Source organism: Strix aluco, chromosome 3, assembly GCF_031877795.1.
Source record: "Strix aluco isolate bStrAlu1 chromosome 3, bStrAlu1.hap1, whole genome shotgun sequence".
NCBI classification, from domain to species: domain Eukaryota; kingdom Metazoa; phylum Chordata; class Aves; order Strigiformes; family Strigidae; genus Strix; species Strix aluco.
The window spans coordinates 291,401-317,233 of record NC_133933.1 but is presented as its reverse complement, the minus strand read 5'-3'; the positions used below and the strand labels follow the sequence as shown (position 1 = coordinate 317,233).

The window sequence follows — 25,833 nt, the reverse complement described above, 5'->3', positions numbered from 1 at the left end:
GGGCTGACCCTGAAGAGCAAACACACGATTCACCTTTATCAAAACAGAATCGTTAGAAAAAATGCAGTTAAATATTTGGGAAAGGCCGCCTGACTAGGTTTGACGAGAAATGGTGCCGGTACAGGAGCCTTCGGAGGCCACCTGGTGCCACCTACTGACGCGGGAGCAGGGAGAGCAGAGCACCTCCCCGCCCGACGCCCCCACAGCCCTGGGGATGGTCACAGGGACCGATGGCTTTAACAGGCCCACGGTCCAGCCGAAAAACCGGGACATCCTGCAGCTGACATCAGGCCAGCTCACAGGGGAAAAACAACGTATTTATCGTCACTGCTCGCGCACTCAGAGGCATGAATTTTCCAGATGGTCCGAGGATAAAAAGGCTGGGTTGATTTTCTCCTATTCCCCGCCACAGATGAGAAGGTTTCCAATATATTTACTTGCAAAATAATCCCTGCATTTTGCAGAGAAATGGGAAACGAGCCGCACTCCAGGCTGTTATATAAGCAGCTGTTACCGAAGGCTGTTTGCGAGCGATTCAACCTTTACAAAAGGTGGGAAGAAATCGCTTTAGTTATGGTAAGCTGCCAACAGACTGAAAGAATATGAAAAAACCCTTGCTCTGGGAAAGGTCTTTAAAATGATACCTCCTTTGTCGCACACGCCTAGGCTGACATTTTCCAGCAAGGAGCTCTGGGGATGGATGGGTCCTTCCTCGGCCAGACAGAGTCTACCGCTACATCAAACAGAAGGATGGAGCAAAGACAGGGGAGAGGATTAAGTCCCACCCGAGACATTTCTGTACAGCATTCACCAGCTGATCCTCATCTAGCATCAAGCCTGGACAAAAGCCTCCCATTGATTTCTGCACACAGGCAGAAATCAGAGTTAATTCCAATTAAATCCATGGAGTAACCATGGTATAAACGACGAGTGGATCAGACTGTTCTACAGCATCAGTTTCAATCTTTTCAGCTTTCTGCATTCATCAGCGCCCGATAAAGATGAGCAGATGTGTCACTGGAAAAGCAGCAGCTCAAACTATAAAAATATAAGCAGTGACCCTAAAAATCACGATGCAGTGACATGTTAATTCAGTATAGTTGCTACAAGCCATCAGATTTCATTTATTTCTGTCTCATGTGCATTTAGACGTACACAAAACTGGATCCAGAATAAAGTCAACTCTAACTTGTGCATCATCCCTTCTCCTACCCTTCCCGAGCATCACACGAGCACAATCTATCCCAGATAAAGCTAAAATGAGCATGAAATGGGCCTGTTATCCTACACCTATAGGGCAAGGAAACCTGCATCCTTGTTCTGATTCTGTAGAGATGCTGAAAATAAACGCAGTGCCTCCTTTACTGGCTGACATCAAGCTCCCTTTTCTGGGACGCGGCTCAACGACACAGGGACAGCAGAGAGGGGTAACAGACACGCGCTGCAGTGATAAAAATAAGTACCTTGCAGCAAAGCACTTCCGTGGTGAGGCGAGGATAACACAATTCAGTCTGAACTGAAATAAGCTGCCCTGCCTTCTTCCAAAGAAAGACCCAGCTATGTCATGTGCAACCTCCGCCTTAAGCCTGTGCTGAAAGACATTTTTTCTTAAGACTCCTGCTGCAGCTCTGGTCCAGCACAAACCCCTGCTGCCTCTGGGAGCAGGGAGGGAAGATAAACACAAGCTCCAGCAGAAGCCTCCAGCCTTCTTCCTACAGCAACGGAGGTCCTGCAGATGGGCCAAGCTACGAGAGCACATCTTGTTTCTAAGTTATGGATGTCTGACAAACAGAAACACCAGCACGGTCTGCAACTGCCCAGAGAGTAACAGGGAAAAAGGATCAGAATTTTTCTGGAATTCTTAATGAAGCTGAGTTCACTATTACTGACCTCGAGTGTAATCTGCCATCCATAACACGAGCCCTGCACTCGTAAGGCCTATGCTGAAAACCCTGCGTGTGTATGTAACACACGTAACACGCGTGTTTACAGATTTATTGTAAGCCTGACATCACTTGCACTAACTGCTGCTCAACACCGTCATTTTATCTGGTCAGCCCTGCACTGCTGGGTGATTTCAACAAGTACTTTGTGAGTACAGCTCTGTTTTAGTGGCTGTGCAGTCAGCACAACGCAGGAGACAGCTGTATTGTGTGCCATCAGCTTACTGCAGCACTCTGCACTCATGCGCAAAGCACCCACTAACACCCTTGCAAGAAATCACTATAGAATATGTAGCACAAGCAGAAAGCACCGGCACAGAAGAAAGCCTCTGTTCCAGCAGGAACAACCTTTGTCATTTAAACATCCTGTCCGGGCTTTAAGCTGAAATACCAATCTAATAAAGGAACACTGTTTTCTGTGGAGAGCCAAACGTAACATGAATGTCAGCTGTCAATATCCTGAGCAGTCTTCATAGACAGGACTCCAAACCCACGCACACTCGGAATTTCATAAACACAAGCATACCCATAACACGACATTTTAGAAATGGCAGGTCCCAACTTCATTTCCAGTGACAATTCAGACACGGACTCTAAGTGGCCTTTACACAGGGCTTAAAAACAGAGAACACAGGCACTGGGATTTCTCAGCTAGGCCACGTCCTCCTGAACTCACCTGCCAGCGCTGTGTGCGCCCGGGCCTTGGAGACCTCAGCAGCCAGTTACAGGGATAAGCAAGCACTGGGTGGATGCGACTGCTCCAGTCCCCAAAATACGCAGCAGAGACCCACCACAACGGGCAAAGAAAGGTTTTGTACATTTTAAAACTCTGTCTTCATTGATACATATAACACTCTATTGCCTTCAGCAGTTGATACAATACTAGAAGATCTCATGAGACTAAAGAGATCAAACCATTTCATTTCAAAGCATTCTTTAAAATACACTGCATAATTTGAGGGCGGGGGGGTTGGCATTATCTTCAAAAAGAAGAAATGGCTTGAAGAAAGAATCAGCTACCAGGAAGAGCATTTTCTCAGACAATTTTCAAAGGCAATATCCAGGGGTCAGACCTTTTGTATTTACTTTCATAAATAAACCAGATTCTGCTCTGTTTGTTTGTCAGATAACAGAAAATAAACAGTTTTATTCAGACCATCTGAAGAATGAATTCATTTAAAAAAAATTCATTGGCTACTTTTAAATGCAGTAAAGTAATTCACTAAACAAGCTAAGACTGTAATCACTGAAATTCTGCCATAACCACACATCTGGAATTACTTCCTAATAGTTACGTTTATCTTTAAAGTAAACATTGTTTTTTCAAGCGTTACTATTCTTCCATAAAACATTCTAAGCTGTAGTTAGTTTCATGTTACTCTTACTATCTAAGGATTGTCAAGAGGTTTTTATGGTGTTATGATTGAAGAAAATATATTTTGAGCAGCAATCCCCAAATGGTCTCATTACTTATGTAAATAGACTATTCCCTGGCTAATGCACAGTTCAACCTATTGCAGTTTTTCTGACAGTTAAGATAAATTGTATATGACTGAACGGCTGAGAGGACTGAAAATGGGATACAGACACTTCCATCTCTAGGTTACTAGACCAGATGGGTCCCAAGACCAGCACCAGCACAACCACTGCAATAAAGAGAACGGTCTCTCTCCATTTCCTACATATCAGACAGGTACCATCAAAGAAACCAAAATGACAAACTGCCTCCTTTCTGGTCGTCCTCCTGAAACCAAGGCTGGGCGAGCACAGAAATAAATTCAATTACCCTTTTTGCAGGACTTTCACCTCCGGATACTTTCACTCCCAGTCTTTACTGCTTCTCTCCTACTGATGACTTGGACCAGGGGATTTAGTCCAGCTCTTTAGCAACAAATTCACTTTAGAGTAATTATTATTATTATTAAAAGGCAGAAAATCTAGTTAAGATGTAATGGAACTTTGCATTTATTCTGAGCTATATTCAGCTCCCTCCTAACAGCAGCACAACAGACATTTAATGTTCTTTCAAGTGTCATTTTAAGCCCATATTTAAACTGGAGAATGGAAATTCTTCTGAGCTCCCAGCACACCAGTCACATCTTGTCTCTCCATCAGGGTGAGATTCTCACCTTAGCGTCCACAGAAAGGAAAGTTGCCCCATCACAGGTGAAGAGAAGCTCAAGGCCATATGCAAAATGACATACATATTCAAACACCCCAAGTCAAATTCTGCAAGTATTTAAAAAATACTGGTTAGAAACTCGGAGCTCTACAGAACCCCTGAATTGAAAAAGTGAAGTCCTGTGCGTAAAGCTTCGAAAGACTGGGAAACGCATGTCTCAGTTCTGCCCACTTGTTAACCCGAAGTCAAAGGAGCTGGTTGCCAGCCTGTCTCCGTGCCCAGCCCAGAGACCACTGCTTCGTGTACGTGAACTGCAACATGGTCTTTGGAGAAAGAAGCTTCCTCTGTCCTGACAGAGCAGCGTGGCCAACACAATTGCTTATGCTTTGGCCTGTTGTTTCAGCTGCTGAACCAATTGTGAAATAATGAAAGGATTAATACGGCAAGGCTTTAACTCCCTTGACCTCCAATATCCTCTCTCTCCTGCATGCAGGCTCTGGCTCCCAATCCCATCTTTCCTTTGACAAACAGAACCATGCTGGATCTGCATCTCCCAGCCCAAGAGTGCTCCATGTATTTTGTCTCTGCTTTCCCCCTTACTTCCTGATTCAACCCACTGTCTGGTGCCGACTCCTCTGGCTGTCCATGCTCTGGGATGTGGAGGCTGAGAGCTGAAAGCACCCTGAAAGGTCACAGGCATGGGGTGGACAGGCTGTGCTACCAGGGAGTCAAATGCCACAATCAGCGTGGAGAGCACAGACGCTTCAGGAATGCACAAACAAAGCAAGACTGAAGCCTCTTTATTCCCTGTGCAGGCTGGAAAAGCGTGCAAAGGTCACTGAAATCATGCACAGCCCATCCTTCGTGAGGGAGGTTCATTTCCCACATCTCAGATAACCCATCACTTGAAAGCCAGCAACCAGGGGGTTAAAGAGTGGTTTACAGGCTCTTATTTTTCTTCTGAGGTCCCCGGGATATCACGCTCTAGCTGGGAGACTGGTACGTATTACATAAGCGTTGAAACAACATCAAAAAGCATTTGCGCTGTTCACTGTAAACAAAAATACAGCTCACTGTACTGGAAACCCAAGTGTTTCCAGCAGGGGTGACTGTTACACACCCGTGACCAACATGTGCAACGTGCAGGACAAAGATTCAAACTGGTTCAGCAAATGCAGCGCTTACAGCTGCGCACCCAGCGGCCCAGCAGAGAGCACAGAGAACTAACAACGACTGAAAAAAAAAGGTATTTAGCAAACCTGAACCAAAGATCTATTTCAAACCTTTCCGTTCCAGCAAGGATCATGAAAATCTTCTAGTCTGACTCTCTCCACATTTAAAGATACAAAATTTCACCCGGTTTCTCATCCATTGCCCAGCAAACTTGGATTCCAACATTTTTTCCTGAAGCCTCTAGAATAAATTAAGTCTGTCCGAATTCGTTCTCTGTAATCTGAAGTAGCTCCCCCCAACCAAGGATGCAACCCATAATGTGCCAACATTGTTTGGGAAGCCTCCTAAAACCAGGAAAGGGGTGGCCACAAGGCTTCATACCGGTTTCATGCCAGACCAGACCTGTAACAGCAGTTGTGGGGTGAGACTCTCCAGGTTCCTACATTCCCTGTGGAACATCCCAGATCAGATACTGCCTCTGAACCGCCCTCTAGAGAAGGCCATGCCCCTCCACCAACTACATACAAACCATGAAAAGGCTAAACCAGAAAAAACCTGAGACATTTTAGGTAGAAAGTGGCAGTTTTTTGAAAGAAGTTATTAAAGAAGAGGACAAAAAATGAAGCAGAACTGAACATTACCACACATAACACTTAAGGGTGGAGTAAGCACCTAATCCCTTCTGGGACTGCCCTTCCTTTTCCCCTCATCACTTGAAGAATGTAAAACACATTTTGCCAAGCTGCTAAGGGGAGAGAGGTGGGGAGGGCTCTGGTAATCAGCCATTAGCACGTTTCTAGGAAGCAATATTCTTCCATCTCTACTGAAAGGGAAAGTCAGCAGAGACCCAGAGAGAGACTGGACCTGGCACAGTCTGCCCCGAGTTACACAGAGGCACGTCACACGCGCGAGGACTGGGTTAATAAAACTCCACATGCTGTGGAGTTAAGCCCCTGGCTTAAACAACACAACCTCCTTACTCAGTTTTTAAGCAAAACACAGAGCGCTCAACCTCTTTCCTCATGTATTTATGGTTTTCCTTCAATGATGACTGCTGGGCAAGGTTTACAGAAGCCGAGTCAGGGCTAAATGCCATTTAGTAGTTAGTTCTGTGAGTGTAAGGTTCAGCTCAAGTAGGTCCATGGGTTAAATACGGCTTCACTCAATCCCACGAGCCAGCCTTATATCCAGTGTGGCCAAAAGAGATGAACTCAGCTTCCAAAAACTCTGTCTTGTGAAACATCAACTGGGCATTTTCTAAAACCCATCATCCTATTTGCTACTTCTAATTAACTCAATCAAGAAACTCGCATGGATTTCAATTTGTGCAGCTCTACGTCAACATCAATTGCTTTTTAAAAACACTTTCATCACCTTTATAGGGTCTTTCCTAACTGAGTTAAAGGCAGCCTTTAATTACTAGGATATCTGGGAGTGTCCTGCTATGCAAATAGATTAGCTGGAAAAAAAACCTGGGGGACCAGCTCATCAGCTCTGCTCTACAGTCTCTCTCCCCACCTCCATACCCGCATCTGTAATTTGTTAACTTCTATATCCCAGTTAACAGATCGTCCCCCCATTCTCAGAAAAAGCTGAGTTTCTGTGTGGGGTAACCCATCCAAAAGGTACCTTCTACAAAGCCTGGGCCCAATGAAAATATTCCCATGAAGTCAAATTCAGGTGCCAGCTCATAAATTGTAAATAAATCTGCCAAATCTACTATTCCAACTTTGCAAGCTTGTTCTGGTGCGTGACTAGCCAAAAGCAAATGCAGGTGGTCTCTTTGAAAAAAGTGAAAAACGAGCAGCAAAATCAGGCTCTGTATTTTGGACAGCGACTGGCACAGCATCCTCAACGCTGTTGGGCTTCACAAGACAAGTAATAGGTGCTTGTGCCCCTGTGTGCACTGATCGGCGGGGTCACCTGCAACGGGCAGTTGGCATGCTAATACTTTTTCTGAGGAATAGGATTGTCAGCAGGTCAAGAGCCCTTCAACTTTTACAGCCCAAGTATTTATTTTCATATAAAATGGTTATAGAGAAAATTTTGACCAGGAAATTGCCTGAACTTTTTGATAAATAGCATAATAGCAAAAAACTTCTGACGGTGAATATAAAGTGATCAAAAATATGAGTAGGCTGGATTACCAATACGTTCTCCATATGTATATATCACAAAGGGTGCTCATGGTTGTAAGCTCAATGAAATCAACTGGAGTTGAAATCGAAAAGGCTCCAGGTCAGCTCAGTCCCTTCTGGGATTTCAGGAAGGACCTTTCTTACTTAGGCTCTCACCATCAAGATAACATTTACTCCTATACACACTTCAGCTTTAGCACAACTCAGACGTTTTACATTTACAACAGAAGGGACAAGGAAGCGAAGATACGGCTGTCTCCGTATTACGAACGGACACCTACCCCTGCAGATTTTTACAGAGACATGCCATGGAGACGGGACTTTGTTTCAAAGAAGCATTGAGATTTCAAACAACCTTGCAATATTTTACAACCTCTGCATTTGACCCTTCTCAATCCTGATCATGGAGCAAGACAAAGGTGCCCTTTCCAAACACCTCTGAAGAACCTGCTGAAAGTATTTGTGAACCAATACGTTGGGTGCTTCAGCCAGTGTGGGGCACCTGGGACACCTTGCCTCATGGTCTGACAGGAGGGAAAGCTGATATATTTCAATAGTTATCAACAGGCTTCCAAAGAAACTCTTAAAAAAATTCCTTCCACAGTCACTGAGAATTTAAAGGACAATATTTACTATTACCATGTTCTAGAAACTATCTGTGGGTTGACCTTCACCGAAAGAATGTGAAAATATACGGCAACTCTCTACAGTGGTATTTACCTTTCTCTTCAGTGCAACAAAACAAAAGGTCCTTTTCAGTATTTTTCAAGTGCTCATGCAGAGCAGAGTTCCAATAAAAACCGGTTACCCTCAGAAAGGAGTTTCCTTTTTCTGGTCCCTACTCTCCCATGACCCAGCTTACGAGGAACAGAGCACAGAGCTTTGGAAACCAGCTGTGTGTCAGTAAAGGACTGAAAACAGAGATGGTCCCGCTGCCTGCAGTCTGACAGACATTTGGTTCTTTGGATGAAGGCATCACTGTCTGTGCTCGGAGAACAGCAGAAAAACCTGACCGTCCTGACCCTTGCCACGACCCTAACTTGGCAGGAAGGCCCGGACCACAGGAATGCCCTTGGCGACATCGCTGGTTATTTTTCGGTTGCTCCAGCAAACCTGCAGTGGCAGGGGGTACCCAGCCCATCGCGGGCTGCCAAGAGGCATCACGGAAACAGCGCCCGCTGGGGCAGCTAGCTCACCTGCAGCCTCAAATCAAATACTCCTCAGGAAAAAATGTAAAACTCAGAAGTCGCTTGAACATTCTGTAAGTACTGTGATTGCCTGCAAGTGACCATGTAACTTAGAGATGTAAGTTTACACCTCGTATATTAATTCAAACAAAGAGAGCTACAGCCAAGATTCTGGGGATGGGAGAGGGACTAGAGATGCTGTGCAACGCATTTTCAATCACAGAGCTGGAACCGGAGGTTTCTGCCTCCCTTCTCGCTCCTACCAAGAGGGTCTTATACATTTACACTGAGCCTGCCTTTGCTACATGTGAATGCAAAAGCAAACTCCAAGCTGCCTACAGTGGGTTGAGACGCTTGCGTCCGCGAGCACATCCCTCCTCTGGTGGTCTGTCCCCAGGAACCTGAGACACGACAGCTCTGACCTCCTTAGAGGAGGAGGGCTGCCAAGCCAACAGGCCTCAGGATTCACCCAGCCAACTGCTGCCTGTCTCCCCCGCTTCTATTTTCCCTCTCCATGGCCACACCCCACCCTTCCCAGCCTTGTTATTAATATATCTTCCAACCTCTCTGACAGTTAATACATGCGCATAGTTGACTTAGCGACTGGCACCGCTGGAGCTCAGGAGCACAGACCAAGGATACAGTCTGTACAGACAATACAAAACGCTATTTCCCGGTGCTGTTGCCCAGCTGCTGGAACACTATAAAGCCAACAGGCACAGAACAAAAAAGGGGGGCAGTGAAGAATTACTTTTTGACCAAAGGAACACTTCAAGAACTGAGACAGGTTTGATAAACTGGAACAAAATGAAAATGTAACAGGGTGTACCAGCTACTTCAAGCTAGAGAAAGCAAGCAGTGTACTGGACCCGGCTACCAGCCCTGAGGGGTTGGGATGTACGCCCAGGCTTACTTGCTGGGGAGAAACAGAGCCCAGCCCATCACCATACATTCAGTCTTATAGATGAGAAGGGCTGAACCAGAGCCTCTGCCCAGGCTCGGCACCATCGTCCCTTCCCTGGGTCTCGGGGAGCTGGGGGTTTCCTGCCCCCTGGGAGAAGCATGCGGCCCGCCTGGGGCAGCCGCGGTGCTGAGCCGAGGCCTGGCCGTGGGAGGCTGAGCACGCTCCCGGCTCCAGCCATCTGGGTGTGCCTAGCAGGGAGAGGACACGAAACCAGGGAGTCACCTCCAGATATACTGCCTTACACCTAGACAAACCTCCTCTGCCTTGGAGCTTCTCATTCAAGAGCAGGGAGAGGCTCCATCGCTCTCAGCCAAGGAGGAGAAATGCAGGAGAGACTGACTGTACAGGCAGTCGCCCCCCTCCTCGGAGGGGCTGCTCGGGGGAGGCTGCCCGATGACAACTTCCAGGGCAGGAGGAATGAGACTGAGCAGTTTTGGCTCTGCCTCCAAACTGCAGAACAGCGGTGGGAAACCGCACCCAGGGAGACGCCTAGGGAGAAAAGGATGTTTTGTTGGGTAGGCTTTTGTTCTGGGCTTTGTTTATTAGCGATATTTCACAGCCAGGCAGGCAGAGCATGGAAGCAATTTAAAGGGCCAGCCTGGAAGAAACAACCTGCCACAGAGTCAGCAGGTTTTGAATTAGCAAACAAACAACAAAAAACAGATTCTGGAGGCGGGAATGGGGAAAGATTTGCTAACACACTTCATAAGGCAACAGCAGGCAACACAGTTGAAGCAACAGCTGGTTTCAGCAACACACTAAGCTCCAGCAGCAGCCCACGAAGGAGCAACCCCAAGTCCAAACCCCAGAGACTCTGAGTCAGAAGAGACCTAAGGCAGCACTAGTTACCCCACGGCAGTGCCGAGACGATCTATCTGCTCTCATACCGCCACTTGGTCCAGGTACCAGAGATCCCTGAGACCTCTCTAGCTGAGCTAGCTCTGCTTTAACCAGAGGGGCTTAATCAGCTCCATGAAACCTGGACAAAGAACTGCCCTAGTAAAGAACTGTGGTTTTTTTGGACAGCGTGGTGGTCCCAGAGGAGGCTCAATGCAGCTCCAGAAGAAGCATTTCCTTCAGATGTCGAAACCCAAGTCACAGCCAAGATCATGCAAAGCTTTGCCTCTCGATGGCCAAACTGAGTGCAGCACTGAAGTATGTCATAGGTACCATATGGATTCTAGCTGTTATTTCTTTAATGAAAATAAAACCAGAATTACTTACAGAATGGGACAACTTTTGCTTTGGTGAGATTATGTGAGGATGGTACTTCACTGCTCCTTAGGGAATGCCAGCATTTCTATGAATTCAGAAATCTCTGGCAAGGGAAGTGTGCAACAGAACAGAGCAGTTGGATATTAAATATCCCAGTTGAAAACACACCTGTTAAAAACTGTTCTGCCAGTTAGCACAAACCACACCAGTTTCAATGCGAGGTGGTCAGTGCACCGGCCACTGACGGGCTGAGAAGGAAGGGCAATGCCCCAGCACACCTGCACACCAACCTCCGAAGCCACGACAGCCTCTGCCCCTTTGCAGGGGGAAGGTACCAGAGCACTGTATAACCTCGGAAGTATTTCTCTCCGAGTTCATGATTTTTCCTTCTCTCTTTACAACGAGCCTACAATGTTTTCACACCAAGACACTGGGCTGACAGGTGCCCCCAGGAAGGCGGTGGACAAGGAGGGAGCACGCCGGGGACACGTGTGTCTCCGCTTCAGTCAGCGGCACCACGTTTTCACCGACATAGACCTCACCAGCACAAGCGCTGACATGGGCACACCAAGCCCAGCAAGCACAAGCCCAGTGCCTGCAGCTGTTGCAGCACTCAGCACAGGACTCCATTTCAAAACTCCAAGAGAGGGGGTCCTCTTTGTGCACGTGCACGTTTTTGACTGTGCAAAAGCAGTAACATAGCTGAAAGCTCTTTGAAAAACAATCCTTCCCCAGTCAGAGAGGAAAATGTCAGCACTCATAGAAGTAAAGCACCAAGTTAGACAACACACAGCATGATTCCACCAGGCCAACGAAATTTCTGGTTCAAGTAACCAAACACAGCTTGAGCCCAAGGTTCCCAAAGAGGAGGAAATGTGTCTCATCCTCCCCAGAGGAAACAAAACACACATCATCCACCCATTAGCCTCTTGGCAGAAAAATTAAGAGCACCACATCCAAACTGGTCTCCTCACCTCTAAACTAACCTTCAGTGGGTTAGTGGGTACTAACCAGAGGAAGATGACAGGTAGAACTAAGCACACTGCCTGCATTTGCCCACACTGAAGTTTTAAATGGACACCAGCTGTTAATTCCTTTCTACATTCTTCACATTTTTTTGGCCAACTCCCTACAAGACTAACAGAAACCTTTCCCCTTAAACTTTCATCTGATGCATAGATAAAATAGTCAGGCATTTTCAGGCAAGGAGAAGAAATATATATCATTATTGCCTTAATTTAAATGCATGCCTGTAGGTCTTCAGTGCATCCCTGCCCTTTGAAATGGGTTAAAGAGCCTTAATGCCATCTAAATTAAGTCAATTTGTTATTCAGGATATTCGTGACCAAACAATTTGAGATGCATCCTGGGAGTAAAAAAGCACACAGGACAGAATTTAAAACCCTGGGAAATAAGATGACAGATGTGGAGTAAAAGCCCAAAAAAGCTACATCATAAATAACCTGGGTCATTACTTGGGTTCTTTGATGTTTCAACTATGGTTAAGTCTTGGGGGTTTTTTGTGTGTAGTTATTTTGGTGCACATCCTTATATGCTGCTTCATGTGAGACAGAGATTTTTATCATTTTATAGCTGATATAGTGATGACTCTTCGCAGGTTTCTCCTGTCAGCTTGCTAATACTTCAGAGTACCGTCTCGTACGCTTCTTGTACGCTTCTGCATCTTTGTGCACAAAGGGCTGGCACTCCCGTCATTCATTACCTAAGGTGCCTTGGTTGCTTTAAAAGGACCACCACAACATTGCTCCCCAAACTTCATGGCAGCACTCGTACTTAGGAGAAGCATGAGAAAGGCCTAGTAAATGACTTCATAAAAAGCAGTAGCGTTACACCAGATCAAAACAAAGTTTTACTTGAAACATCTCCTCAGCCTCAGGCACTCCAATCCATTTCGAAGGACTCTGCGAGGCCCTGGATGTGCGTTAGCCACGCTCTTGCTACCCCAAGATGCTACTCTGCGCGAGTAGAGCCCCTCCAGCCCAGGCAGCTGCACCCAGGGCGGCCAAGCTGCAGCTGCACTGACACAACCCCCAGCCAGCTCTGCCCTGACTGACCCCAGCAAGCCCGGCCCTTGGCTACCCAAGCAGCGAATGGCGTTTTCCAGGCGTCAGGGCCAGGAGAAGGGCTCCCCAGCACCCGCTGCTCCCCCCGAGCAGTGCCCAGAGCAACAGGTACCTTCCTCCGAGGTGTGTCTTATTCACAGTTCTAAGTACTCTAAGGAAAACAGGCAAATAAACAAACCCGTGACATTTAGCTCTTTCAAAATATCTAACTATTGTTATTGGCACCTCATTATAAACAGCTTCTGGCAACATGTAAATATAGCTTCATTTGCATACAGCCGCTTCGCTGTCCTCCTACACCCAGGGAATGGAAACAGCTTTGCGGCCACAGAAAGAAATAACAGTAATCTGGTCCAAGTGCTTTACAGTTCTTCACGCTGACTTCACAGGGAAACAGCACTATTGTACAAAGTATTTTCACGCTGAGGTCTCAAACCCCATCTCATGAAACACTCAGGGAAAAACCATAAGGATACACATTGTATTTCTCCTGTGATCACTCAGTTTCAACTGGTCACCATGTGCAAAGCCCAAAACCTGCCTACAGATCCCAGAGACACAACACACAGCAGCAGAAGCTGAAGAAAAACCTGCATCAAGCAATGATATGTAAAATATCTGATTACTGTTTCATTCTGATTTGAGTTTTTGGTCTGGGAAATAGATCCTCGTTTGGCACATACCCAACCCAACAGCTGCATTGCTTTTCTACTTCCACAAACACACTAAAAGTTAGCCAAAACCCTGTTTGTGCTGGCAAACACCCAAGATTTTATTATTATGTCCTATTAGTTTGTAGTGAGAAATGTGCACTACAGAAAAAAAAGAAAAAAACAGAGAAGCTAAGTAATTGGGTACAGATGTTGAAGATTTATGATACTGGACAGTATCTTACATATTGTTTCTATCACCTGTTTGCTCTCTGAGTTTTTGAAAAGATAACTATGCATGCTATCCTTCAAGAATATTCTAGAATCCCTCCTTCAAAACCCAGTAACTTTTGATCTCCACTTGTCTCCTCTCAATAACAATCTTTCTTCACAGTTCCATAAATGCCACTTGATATTCATTTCATATTTAAATAAGATCTTGGCTGTTGCTTTCATTATCTGGCAACTTTCAAATGCAATCAGACTATTTCATTCTTACTTCATATCCCAAAAACTAAACCTGACACATCATGCCAAATCCCCAGATTTCTGAATTTGTGATAAAGTATCTCATCATCCCAAAGACACTGTTCTAAATACCTAATCATTTCCACCTTTTTTTTTTTCTTCCTATTTGCCAGCAAACAACCTCTGCTGAGTGTCTTTGAGGACCACGGCTTCCCCGGTGTTGTACAGACGCCCAAACCTCACTGAGGCCAATACTCAGGTTAAGCTGCCTACAAACGTAACCCAGTCCCAGCCAGGTTTCTGAACCTTGGTTTATTCAATTTATTCTACAAAATATTTGGAATGTGCAAAGCACTGCAGCTGACAGCAAATACTATGAAAGTAAAACCACAAGAAAATCGCCAACATTTTTCATAACTGACGTGTGATGGTTTTGCCATTTCAAATGACATCATGAGCACTTTCTTTCCACCAGCTTAAAGTGGCTAAACAAGGTACGCTCACTTGGTTATTTTTCCAAGAATTTACAAAAGAGGATAAATCACTGAAAAAGGTTGCATCTCTGCAAACGAATGCATGTGACCGCTGCCATTTCTGCTCCAGCGTTGTCAAGCAAGAAGTACCCAGGCTCCCTCCCCTCCTTGGCCGAGGCACACCCTGACTTGGTCGGATAACCTGACATTTCCCCTCACCTTTCCCACAGGCCCCAGCTGCTGATAAACTCTTCCTGAAAAATGATTTCATCCCTTCCGATGATGTGGCTTACGCAACACAGACTGTATGAAGGTCGTGGCCTCATTACAGATTTAGACACTCAGTTCCCACCTGTAAAAAAGTAGATCTGGTAAATTGGGAGGGTTGGAAAAAGGTGTGCAGAGATTAAGTTTTTCCTACAGCTCTGAAATAGACTTTATCAGTCACAATTGTAGTACTGGTTCAAAGAAAGTTTAAAAAACTTTTTTAATCCCTATTTAAAGAAGCACAGACAAGATGACTACAGGTCTCCCCCTGCTCACCAGCTGGCTGGTGGGACAGATGCCAGGACACCACCTGCAGCCACCCCGTCTCTCTCCTGAACAGGGGTGAAGGCACACTGCAGACAGCACGCCGGTGGGGTGCGTCCCACCTCCCTTTCCACCCCAGGGAATTCAGATGGCAAAAAGGAACGTTAAGAAGTGACAAGTACAGATAAGTTCCATTTTACATCACGAAGTGTTCTGCCATGGATGGCAGGCCAACATTTGCTGCTTCAGAAAATTACTACCCATTCTCTCCAATTTCTCTGTGAACAAATAAAGTGAGGAAACATTTCCACTACACACTGACTCCATTCCTTGAACAGTTTCTGAGCTGCCTTCTACTGTTTCCCACAGACGGACTGACAGCCTGAAATCCTCAGCCAGTTTGGTTCTGTTTCTTTCAAGGGGGGTATTTGGTTGGTTGGTTTTTGGTTTGCTTTTATCATCAGATTTTCATCTGACCAACTGCCTCCAAGGACAATGCTGCAGCACAGCCTTTATGGCTAGTAGTATTCAGCTTCACTATAGCTCTGGTTTCTTGATTCACATTCCCTGCATTCAGGGCTCCCTATGGAAAACCTCCACCTTTTCCCCAAATTCCAGAAGACCTTAGCACTTTCAATTGCCTTGGGTTATGGAAATACATGAAGCAATTCCCACAAAGGACTAAAGAACCTGAAAGAGACATCCTTCACTTGCCACTGACCACTTGCCCTGGATACTGAACAGACTGGGTCTTATGTCAGTATTACCTTATTTCATCTACCTGCAATAAGAATTAAAAAATTATATATGAAGAATAACATACAGCCAGTCTGTGGGCTCTACAGAACTCTCAGTCACAATAAACCAATTCCTATTCCTATTCCTTGACTGCCTCGAGATAGACATGATCAACCGAAGAAAGGACGAGTCCCGGACTATTTCTTGTTGCTTAGGGCAACAGCATAGGGCCTATCCAGAACAAGGCCATCAGCTCACCATTTTCTTGAATGAATGGTGAGAAAAAAACAAACAAACAAACAAAAAAATCAATGTGGATACTAAATGTTAACCCCAAGGAATGGTTCTAACCCAAAGATAGCAGCAGGGAGATGCAGAATCTGGCTAGTTACTAGGCAGAAATAACAGCCTAATGAGTAGAAAGCAAATGCTTCCGGAGTACAGATCACTGTGCGCGAGCTACCACATCCATGTTTAAAGTAGTTACACCTACCTGAGATAACCCAGGTAACTCACTTCGTCACACAAAAATTTGACACTGCCAGTGCAATTTTATGAATTATCCTATAAAAAAGCAGTATTGCCTCTGACATAATCAAAAAAAATTAATCCAGAACCAGGCTCTGGGATTGTTTAGAACGTAACAATGGCAGATTTTTTTCATTTTTCTCTGTGTCTTTCAAGTACAACAGGGTGATACGGTCATGAAGGAACGCTTGCAGACAAATGGTAGAACTTGATTTATTTTTTAAAAGTAAAAGCTAAGAGTCTCACTTATTTAAGATTTACACCTGCAGACTTACAGTAAAAAAAAAACAAAACCAAAACCCACACCAAAACGTAACAGCCCTGAAAGCAATGTAGAAAGTGCTAATCCTGATCATTTTCCACCTAATGACTGTTTACTACAGTCTTTTTAAATGCTTGGCAGCTCTCCAGATCTTCTTTCTTTCTCTTTCTCCTACACATCACTCCAGACAGCCATCTTGGGTGAAGAAAAGCCTCCAGAGAAGATCGCTCTCTGTGGTCTTTTCAGGATCTAAAAGCTTTGTTTCCCAAGGGAAGTCCTGAGCATTGTTTCACTTTCAAGGCAAAAATAAAATCCTGAAGCTTTAAAAGCATTGCCAAATAAGAGTAGAGATAAGGAAAAAAACCCAGAAAAGTTATTTTTTGAAGGATTTGACAACTGCCATTTGTTTTACAGTTTTGAAGGCAGTGCGACTAGTTTTATTACTCCTCCTAGGAATAGATTTTAACAGATCGTACAGATCCACCCTGCCACTTGTTTCAAACGACATTCAGTGTCATTTGGCATTTTTTAAAATGGAACAATTATTTGTGATCACATGATCTTCCCCTCCCCGGTACCCAACCAGCTGTGCTTTCACGATCCCGTTGTAGCTGGCAGGCATCCGGAGAAAGCCCAACTCTCCCCATTACCAAAACCGCAGCGTAACAGTTCATTAGTGGAAGTGCAACACCACTGCAGGCTCCCAGAGAGCTCACAAGTGGTGCTGGCACTGCCCCTTGTAACACTCCCAGCTGTCTCCTGGAGCCCTGACTACTATTTTCTGAGTGGCCCTCCACTCACGACGCAGCACGTGAGAATCTGCTACTAACAGTGAAAGTGAGAAACGCCACATAGAAGTACAAGGAGCGTTTTAACTGAGAAGACCAGGTCGGTTCTGCATCCGTTTGTGACGGGAAAGGTGGGAACAGGCATAGGACAGGCAGACACAGCACCAGAGGCTGAGGGGCACCTGCAGCTCCCAGAGAAAATCTCAAATACGGAATGACTTCCACGTGGCTGGCCTGAAAACATAATCTGCATCAAGTCTGAGACATCTTGTTACCAATTTGTAATTTTAAACCACGTTAAAATGCAGTGCAGTTGATCCTTCCCTGGCACAACCAAAATGGCTGCAGGCAGTAAACACAGAAATACAGGGTGATGCTGCAACAGGGTCAACGGGTACTCACATGAGTTATGGGGAGCTCAACATGGCGCAGTCCCAAAGAAAACAGAGAGCCCCTCTCATGGACAGCACATCACCTACACCACCGACAGATGGGAGTGATCAGGACGCACTCTGAGATCCTGAAGTGGGCAAAATCCTCCTCCCAGTGCACGTGTTAAAGCTGCCTTTCTCCGGGCATCATGGAAACAGCGAGATCTAAACTAGCAGATTTGAGCAAGGATGGTAGCTGCTACAGGAATAAAGCAAAACAATGACCAATCCAATGCACCGCAATCAATATTTTAAATGAAATCAGTCAAGCCCATATTCAATTCAGGTCAACAGTAACTAGAGCATCCTTATTTGGACTAGTAAAACCAGAAAATGTCTGGATCAGTAGATTTCTTGAAGTGAATATATTAATGGGAGTGTTTTGAAATGCATGATGCACCAGTAAGAGGCTTTAATATAAACCTCAGGATTACAGCATGCCAGCTTTTCAATTATTATACTCTCCATGGAAATCTGTTTGCTGTGAAGACAGCAAGAGGTTAAAACAGACCTGTGATAACTGCTTAGCCCTTTCTTTTCCTGAGGATCGTGCTCCTCGTTTCTGCTTGAGCAACACTTGGTATTATGGCCAGACAGAACGAAGCGCTGAACGTGGAATTTTATATAAAACATTTCTATTAGTAACGGCATCAGTAACAAGGCAACACAGAGAAAAGAAGCCTCATCATTTCAATTGTGACAGCAAGACTGCCCCCTTTTATTTCTAGAATGATCTGCATGGTTGACTCCATCTTAACACTGCCTCACCACACAATGATTCAGCCATTTTAATTCCTGAATGACTAGAGTTTGCTTTCCCTTTGGCATGGCACTGCACATCAGGCTCAGCTGTCTTGAGAGCAGCAATCTCTCCACATAAAGCACATGCAAGTGAAGGTAAAAAAAATTTCTAATAAATTTAAGTGAGGCTAGGAGAAGGTGGTGAGAGGTAGAGAACAGTAATGGGACTGAATAAGTAAAAAAGCAGAATTCTTAGATTGTTCCTGGCTTCTTTTTCCAAACAGGCATCTCAGGAAAAACTCTGCAATCTGGTTCTCTTGAGAGGGTAATGATGAACCCACGCTGTATCTATGCTGCCTTTAATAATAGCCCCAGAGAGAAAACTCAAGTTCCCAAGCCGTAGGAGTGAGCTGGCACACACCAAAACGGAGGCTGGGTGTGCAGACACTTGTAGGCAATGCAGACATGGCGCAGGAGCGGCAGAACTGGGGTGCAAAGCTGATCGTTTGCCAACACAACCTGGGAGTCACGTAGATGCATGAGTCAGGCTTGCATCCGGAGCATCCCTCCCGCAGGCTCGCCCTGCGCTGCTCTGGGGCCGGGGCACCGGCACCCGGACCTCTGGCCCTCTCCTAGAGAGCCCTCCGCAGGCACAGGGTTTCTCAGTCCTGAAAACGTCACGATGCCCTGCCTACAAGCCAGTCCCATCGATGTGCAGAAGATGGAGGTAGAATGCAGATCATCAGACAGTGCCACAGCCTGGTATTTCTGCAACCACTGATGGCCAGAGCGCACCGAGGCAGCCGGAGCTGCCCGCGCAGCAACAGACACATCGGCATCCTTCGTAACCCACAACGTAGGTCACTGCATCAGTTTGGTTTTGGAAAGACGTCAAAAGAGAAGGTTACCTGCAAAACTCAGGGTTTATTTTTGTCCTACTGCAAGACTATCACTTGCACTCCTCTGGCGTTTGGAAGGGTCGGCTTACAGCTCACACAGACTGGCGAAGTGAAATAGAAATGAAAGAGTAAGATCTTGCAGATATTCATTTCTGACATTCCACAAAACTAATGCAAGTTCCAGGCAAACAGAATGGAGCCTTTCCAGGGTAGCAGAGGATCAACAGAAAACAAGCTCTAGGCAATAGATGAATCTACACTATCCATTTTGGTGCTCGTTACCCTGCAAGTGCCTGAAGTACAATCCGTTCATTCAGATACTTCACTTTAATACTGTACTCACTAACTGCTGAAAAGGTGCTGTAGCTGTAAAAACGCTCTGGCCAACCATGACAAAAGGGTATTTGTGCTGACTACCACGCTCTTGTTTATCAAACACGTTATAAAATGAGTGCGAAAAACATGTTTATTACCTGAGTTACAAACATCAAGAGAAAAAATATTCATTGACCAGAAATTTTAATTTAATCTATCCAAAACAGACTGTAGAAGGACAGACCCAAACAAGCCATATTTGACACAGATAGATTAGACAGATGGTATGGTATGGTATAAAGGGGATTTGTGCTTGCTTGACTTTGACATGGCTGAATTACTTATTAATTGCAGACACAGGAGAGTTCTGCTGGATATTTTACAAAGATTTACTGCCTATTAAAACTTCGTACTATTCAAAATCATTGTACATTCTGTACTAAAAAATAGGGATTGTCTTGCAACTTAATTCTGTTGCACATATTTCAGAGCCTATCATGATGTATTTCAATATAAAATGTATTTCATATGTCATGTATTTCAATATAAAATGGATATAAGCAGCATAAATACTAGTGCTATGCTGTTCCAGAATCCTTTTGCAACCTGTGAATTTATGCAAGAACAGGGAAATGAACTGAAAGATGAAGAGAAACCCTCATGTAAAATGACACCTCTCAATTCCTGAAGGCTGCTGAAAGCCTCCAACTTCAGAACGAAGGCACTCCGCACAAGAGCCCTCTGTATTCATCTGCTCCCGTCCCCAGCGGCTGCTATCGGGTTCCCTCGGGACCCTGGCGCAGCCCAAGATTAAAAGATGTTATTGCAGGGAATACAGGAGGGGGTGAGACTCCAAATCACTATCACATTTCTGGGGAGTATCCAATCCCGAGTTAACACTGGGAGCCCATGCACATGGCAGTAACAGCAACACCAAGCACAGACGTTGATTTAAAACAGACCTTTTCCCCTGAAGCTTTTTACACCTTAGAACAAGCATTTCTGGCACCTACTGTAAACATCACAGGTCCCATTCAGCACCGGTGGAACTATGGCCTGAAGCGTACTGATACCTGGCTGGATTTGTTGCATTAAGGGAGCCGTAGTGTCAAACAATAGCGCTAGATGCAGCAAAGCAAGGCACTTCTCCCAGCTGGCCAAAACCAGAACAAAGCAGCGTACGGGTGTGGGTTACAGAGCGGGAGGGGAATCTGGAGAGCAGGAAATTACAGCGAGCCTCAGACATTCTCTACAGAGCCATGGCTGCCAGCTATCGCCTTACCTCCCCAGCGGACCCGGCCAGACACTGGGGCTGGCACTTCACGGGACAAAAATGACTCCTTACTCACAGCCTCCTCCCAACGCCCAAGGAGGAAACAATAACATCTTCCACTCCAGCTAGCATAAGGGGAGGGTCTAAACTCTCATAGGCAGGTGTCAGTCAGGAGTAACCCAACCACAGAAAAGTGATTATCTAAAAAAGAACAGTCATCACCAATTGCTCACAATGAGAGTCAACTGTTCAGAGGAGACAATAAACAAACAAGGTGGCAGACTGAGGATTTGTGGAAAGGGATGCTCACATTTTAATCTGGCCTCTCTGTTAGTGTAAAACCTTCCTCTACTGGCTTTTGCCACAAAGTGCTAGAAAAGCTCTGTGTCCAGCTTGCCCACAACTGCTGGACACCGAGGGTCCCTCTGACACAGGCAGGAGGACACAGAGCAGCACCTGGGGAGAGGCAGCGGGAACTGCACAGAGCGCCCAGCAGAAACGACAAATGAACCACCCATTTTACCTGATGGGTTAAAAATTAGCCTCATCATCATTTTGCAACAGAACTAGCAGAAAATATCAAAAGTAATGGTTTTACCCCTGCAAAGTAACAATCCCTGTAATTCTCCATATGCCTCATTTGAGACAAAACAGACAGCTCCAAGATTCAAAACCACAGTAACTTTCTCACCTGCAGCATAACGCTAGAAGCTTAATTTTTACAGGCGTCAGACACCAACAACTCCCATCAAAATGAACTGGGTCTCCCATGTTCCCAGCCTAAGGCAAAACTGTCATCTCTCTCCTCTCATTAACCTCAACATCACCACTTACAGCAGCTGTGTCTCCAGCATGGGGTTGTCAGGACCCCTCACTCTGAGAAGGCTTTCTGAAGGCTCACAGGGTCGGAGCAGGCAAAAGGGGGTTGTTATCTCCTCTGCAAATCCAGGTAACACTCACAAGGATTTTAACCAATAAAAAAAATTACACCCATCGGTATTTTTCATTTTCTGCGACTCAGACAGGAAAGCGGACACACCTGAAGCCAGGCCACAAAACATCCCCAGGCATTTCCTACCTTAACCCTCATTTCTTTACTCTGTTTGACAAATGAAGAGACAAGTTTGCCTTCAGACACCCATGCAAAGATTAGGAGAAAAGAGGCTCTGAATCAGCAAAGACTTGGGACATTTCAGAGGCTCTGTAGGAATTATGGCTTGGGATTGCCCGCTGCTCAGGCAGGTTTTCTTTCCTGAAGACTAGCACAGCTCCCTCTCCTTCCTCCCACCTGAATCTGCTATTAATTTAATCAAAGGTGGTTTATGAGCACATTGAGGACAAGGGATCTGCAATTTAACCCTACTGAGAACAGACAGCCATAAGCCTAAACAACATTCTTTTTTCCCACCAGAAAAAGTATCAGCACTCTGACACACACAATTTTCGATTTTGTTCACCTTTACAAATATGGTCTTGATTTTAAGCTATTTGAAAAAGTCCAATTTGTTGTAGTCATAAAAATTAAGTGATTTAGTACAAAGGCCATTGTTTCTACCCTTGAAGTACATCTCAGTCTGGCAAGTGTCAGCTTGCCTTAGTGCTTAGGCTGCACCGAGTAAGCTGGTATTTTACCAATACTTGTAATTTTTAGAGAACAATGAGGCTATTTCAGAATGACAAAGTGACCTAGCAGAATGACCTTCACAAGAGCACTTCGAGGCAATCATGGAGATTGCAGTAAGAAAAAATGGGGAGACAGAAAAATAGCTTAGAAGCCAGGACACAGTCAAACAGGGCTCAAGCGTACGCTGTGCAGGAGCCCGGGGAGAGGCCTTGTTTCAAAGACAGTTTTTCCAGGACGGGTAATGGACCTGTTCGTAGGTCTTTGCAGAGCGAGTCTAAGATTTCTGCGGAGTCCTTGGGAAGCAGAGCACACATGCTTGTCCAATCACGTACTGACACTGCTTTTCTCACTACGACTGAATCACTGCTCAGGAAAGAAGAAATGGAAACTGATCCTAGAATAGGCCTCCCAAGATCTGATTCACGTTGCTAAATAATTAGTGTTTGTCAATGAAAAATGAGCACTGAAGCCAAAGTCCCTTAAGCTATTTCAGATACGTTTACCTTTGTGTACACCAAAAGTCATTTAAAAAAATTCCAGACACCAACTGGAGCAGCTTGGGCAAATACTGGCAGGTTCATGAGGACCATTGCTTGCTTGTAGAGACCACGTGTCACCACACACTTTTTCAAACGACGTTTATAAATGGGAGTATAACCAAATAAAACTGAATTAGACAAAAGGTCCTGGGGATGTCAAACAGAGAATGGTGAAGCTGGTACGTGACAGAGGCATTAGGATCCACCACTGAGCGATCGGGGAAGCGCCTTCACGTATTCATGGAAACGGACAACCTGCAAACCTGTGCTATCCAGAGCTGACACTGCTCAGCCATCTTCTTCCTCCATGATAGCTAAAAATGTAACACAGAGGAGAATAAAAATTAACTTACTGGGGAGGCCAGCCCTGCGGTTACAGCTATGAGCGTGTTTTGCTCAGGTAACAATGCCAGTGTCCAGAATTTAATCTCTTCAGTACGTTACCGAATTAAATTAACGCACTTAACTGCTTGCGCAGGTAGGCACTAACATGGCGTTAACAGCACGACATCATCTCTGCATTTGAAGTGGTTAACAGGACTCAAGTAAAGACACTACAAGGGGACACCAGTGGTCTGTGGGTCGGTTCTTTGCACAACATACAGCACACAAACCACTGACACGTGCTGCACACACGTTAGCGTTACCTTCCAAAGACAAGCCACTAAATTCTACCTTGATTACTAAAGGAACGGTAACTAATAACGAATTAATTTCTGCATATATTCAAGCCAAGAAAGGTACGAATGCAGGCACAAGTATTAGATCTGAGGGATCTAATACAAATCTAATGCAAATAGACGTGCCTAAATAATACTGGCTCCACTTCTATCAGCAGGCGATCTGGTCAAGTGAAAAATCACTGGCTAACTTAGAGACCCTGACCAGCAACCAGAGCACTGCAAACCGGGACCAAATGGTGTGGGCTAGGTGTATGACCAGCCATGCCATCCTCTCTCCACTTAACAGAGTGGCATTTCATCTGTGACTGAAATTCAGCGTGATCGTGCCCCCTCGGGTGCACATGCTTTGGGCTTTATTTTGGTTATAGACCAAGTCTGGTGAGCGTAAAGCTGTGACCAGAGAAGTATGGCTTGATGCTGGGATAGGCAGGAGAACACAGAGGGACCTTCCCTTTCTTAGACCACCTCCTAAAGGTGGGAACTCCAGAGTCAGCTGCTGGGGCACGGAGGGAGAGCGTTAGCACCACTCCAGTACTGCGATTCCCCTGCCGTGCAGCCAGCCAGACTGACGACACGGAGATTTACCATGCTGCTTCACTTACCGCCAGCAGTCAGCCTGGCAGCACCTGTCACCCAACCCAAATGGCACCTCTCCTAGGGTAAATCCAGGACAAGCCATTATGGCACCGTTAACAGCATCAGAGACCAAAACCGTCCCCGTTTCGCCTTGCTGGGATGCACCCTGCCTGAGCGGAGCGATCTCCAGGCAGCGAGCACCCACCTCTGCGCCCCAGCAGCAGCAGGACAGGGGGGCTCTGCACTGGCTGGGAGCCGGGACAGGCTGCGGGGTGCAGGCGTGGGGCTGGGACGAGCCCTGACACCCCAGGGCCTGTCGCCCAGCCCTGCTGCGACGAGCCGGCCCCTCTCTGCCTCAGTTTTGCTGTTCCAGAAAATGCCAGTGACGCCTGGCACGCTGGCAAAGCCCCTGGCAAAACAGCTGCGAAACGCGCGGCGAGTGCTCTGGCCGGCCACCCCACGGCCGGGGACCGCGGGGAGACAGCGCACCCGGCCGCCTCCTCCAAGAGGGCTGCAGCTTGTAACCACTGACCAGCAGAGCCCTTTCCAGCAAACCACGACTGGTTCAACCCAGGTTAAGTTGATAAATGAAGTATTAGTGCTGGTCTCCTCCCTGCCCACAGAGGCCAAGCTAGAGAACAGATCAGAAGAAAGGATCTCTTCTCCCTTTGAACTTCAAAGGCAATTAGAAGAACAGTACCCCCATCACTCACCTGGACCAACAGGATTATGTGGTCAAATTAGATTTTCTTTTACAGCAGATGACAATTCAAGCCCTCGGCTAAAGCCTGCTTGTTGAAAGCCTTTCTGGACTTCATTTCCATGATAAAAGGTGTGCATTGTTTGGCTCCCCGCCTTGCCTCATAACATCATTAAGATGACATTCAAGCCACATGACAAGCACCTTTTTTTTCCCATTAAATATACAATGGTCATTTCTGTTTGTTTGTCCTTTATTTCACCCTAGAGGAAATCCTCTTTTCCAATACATCTTTTGTTGATGTTAAGTTCAAGGAAACTATTTTACTGAAATGGTATTTTATTACTAAATTTTACATTAGTTAACGTACAACAATGGGGGGGAAAAAATAAACACCTGCCTTTCATTTGTGCATTCTTACAGCATGTAGGCTGAGGATATCAGCACCAAGTGCACACATTCAAACTTGCCAAGCCCTTGATCTTCCCACCAAGCTCAACCATCCCCATTGCACCCACCCTTGTAAGTGGCCTCCCAAAAGGCAATTAATGGCTTGCTACAATTTTTAGTCCTCCTGCTGTAAACATACAGGGTTGAAGCCACAGCCTCCAGAGAGGAGGCAGGTCTTTCTCACAGCCCCTGCCAACCAAACAGGGTGCTGCCTGCCACCCAGGTGACCGTGCTGCAGCCATTCACATCAAAGCCAGGATCAGTCTTGTCCTAATGAAATTCTGTGAAGGCAGTTTTCTATTTTAAATTCATATTTTTACTTCTGCATTCCTTCTGGT

The 25,833-nt window shown here is 45.7% G+C and overlaps 1 protein-coding gene across 3 annotated transcripts in view; it reads right to left on the bottom strand.

Annotated features, from left to right (window-relative positions):
* The window catches only part of SPTBN1 (spectrin beta, non-erythrocytic 1), a 151,738-nt gene that overhangs the window by 92,786 nt on the left and 33,119 nt on the right, over nucleotides 1-25,833 (bottom strand). The gene's annotated exons all lie outside the window — the stretch shown is intronic.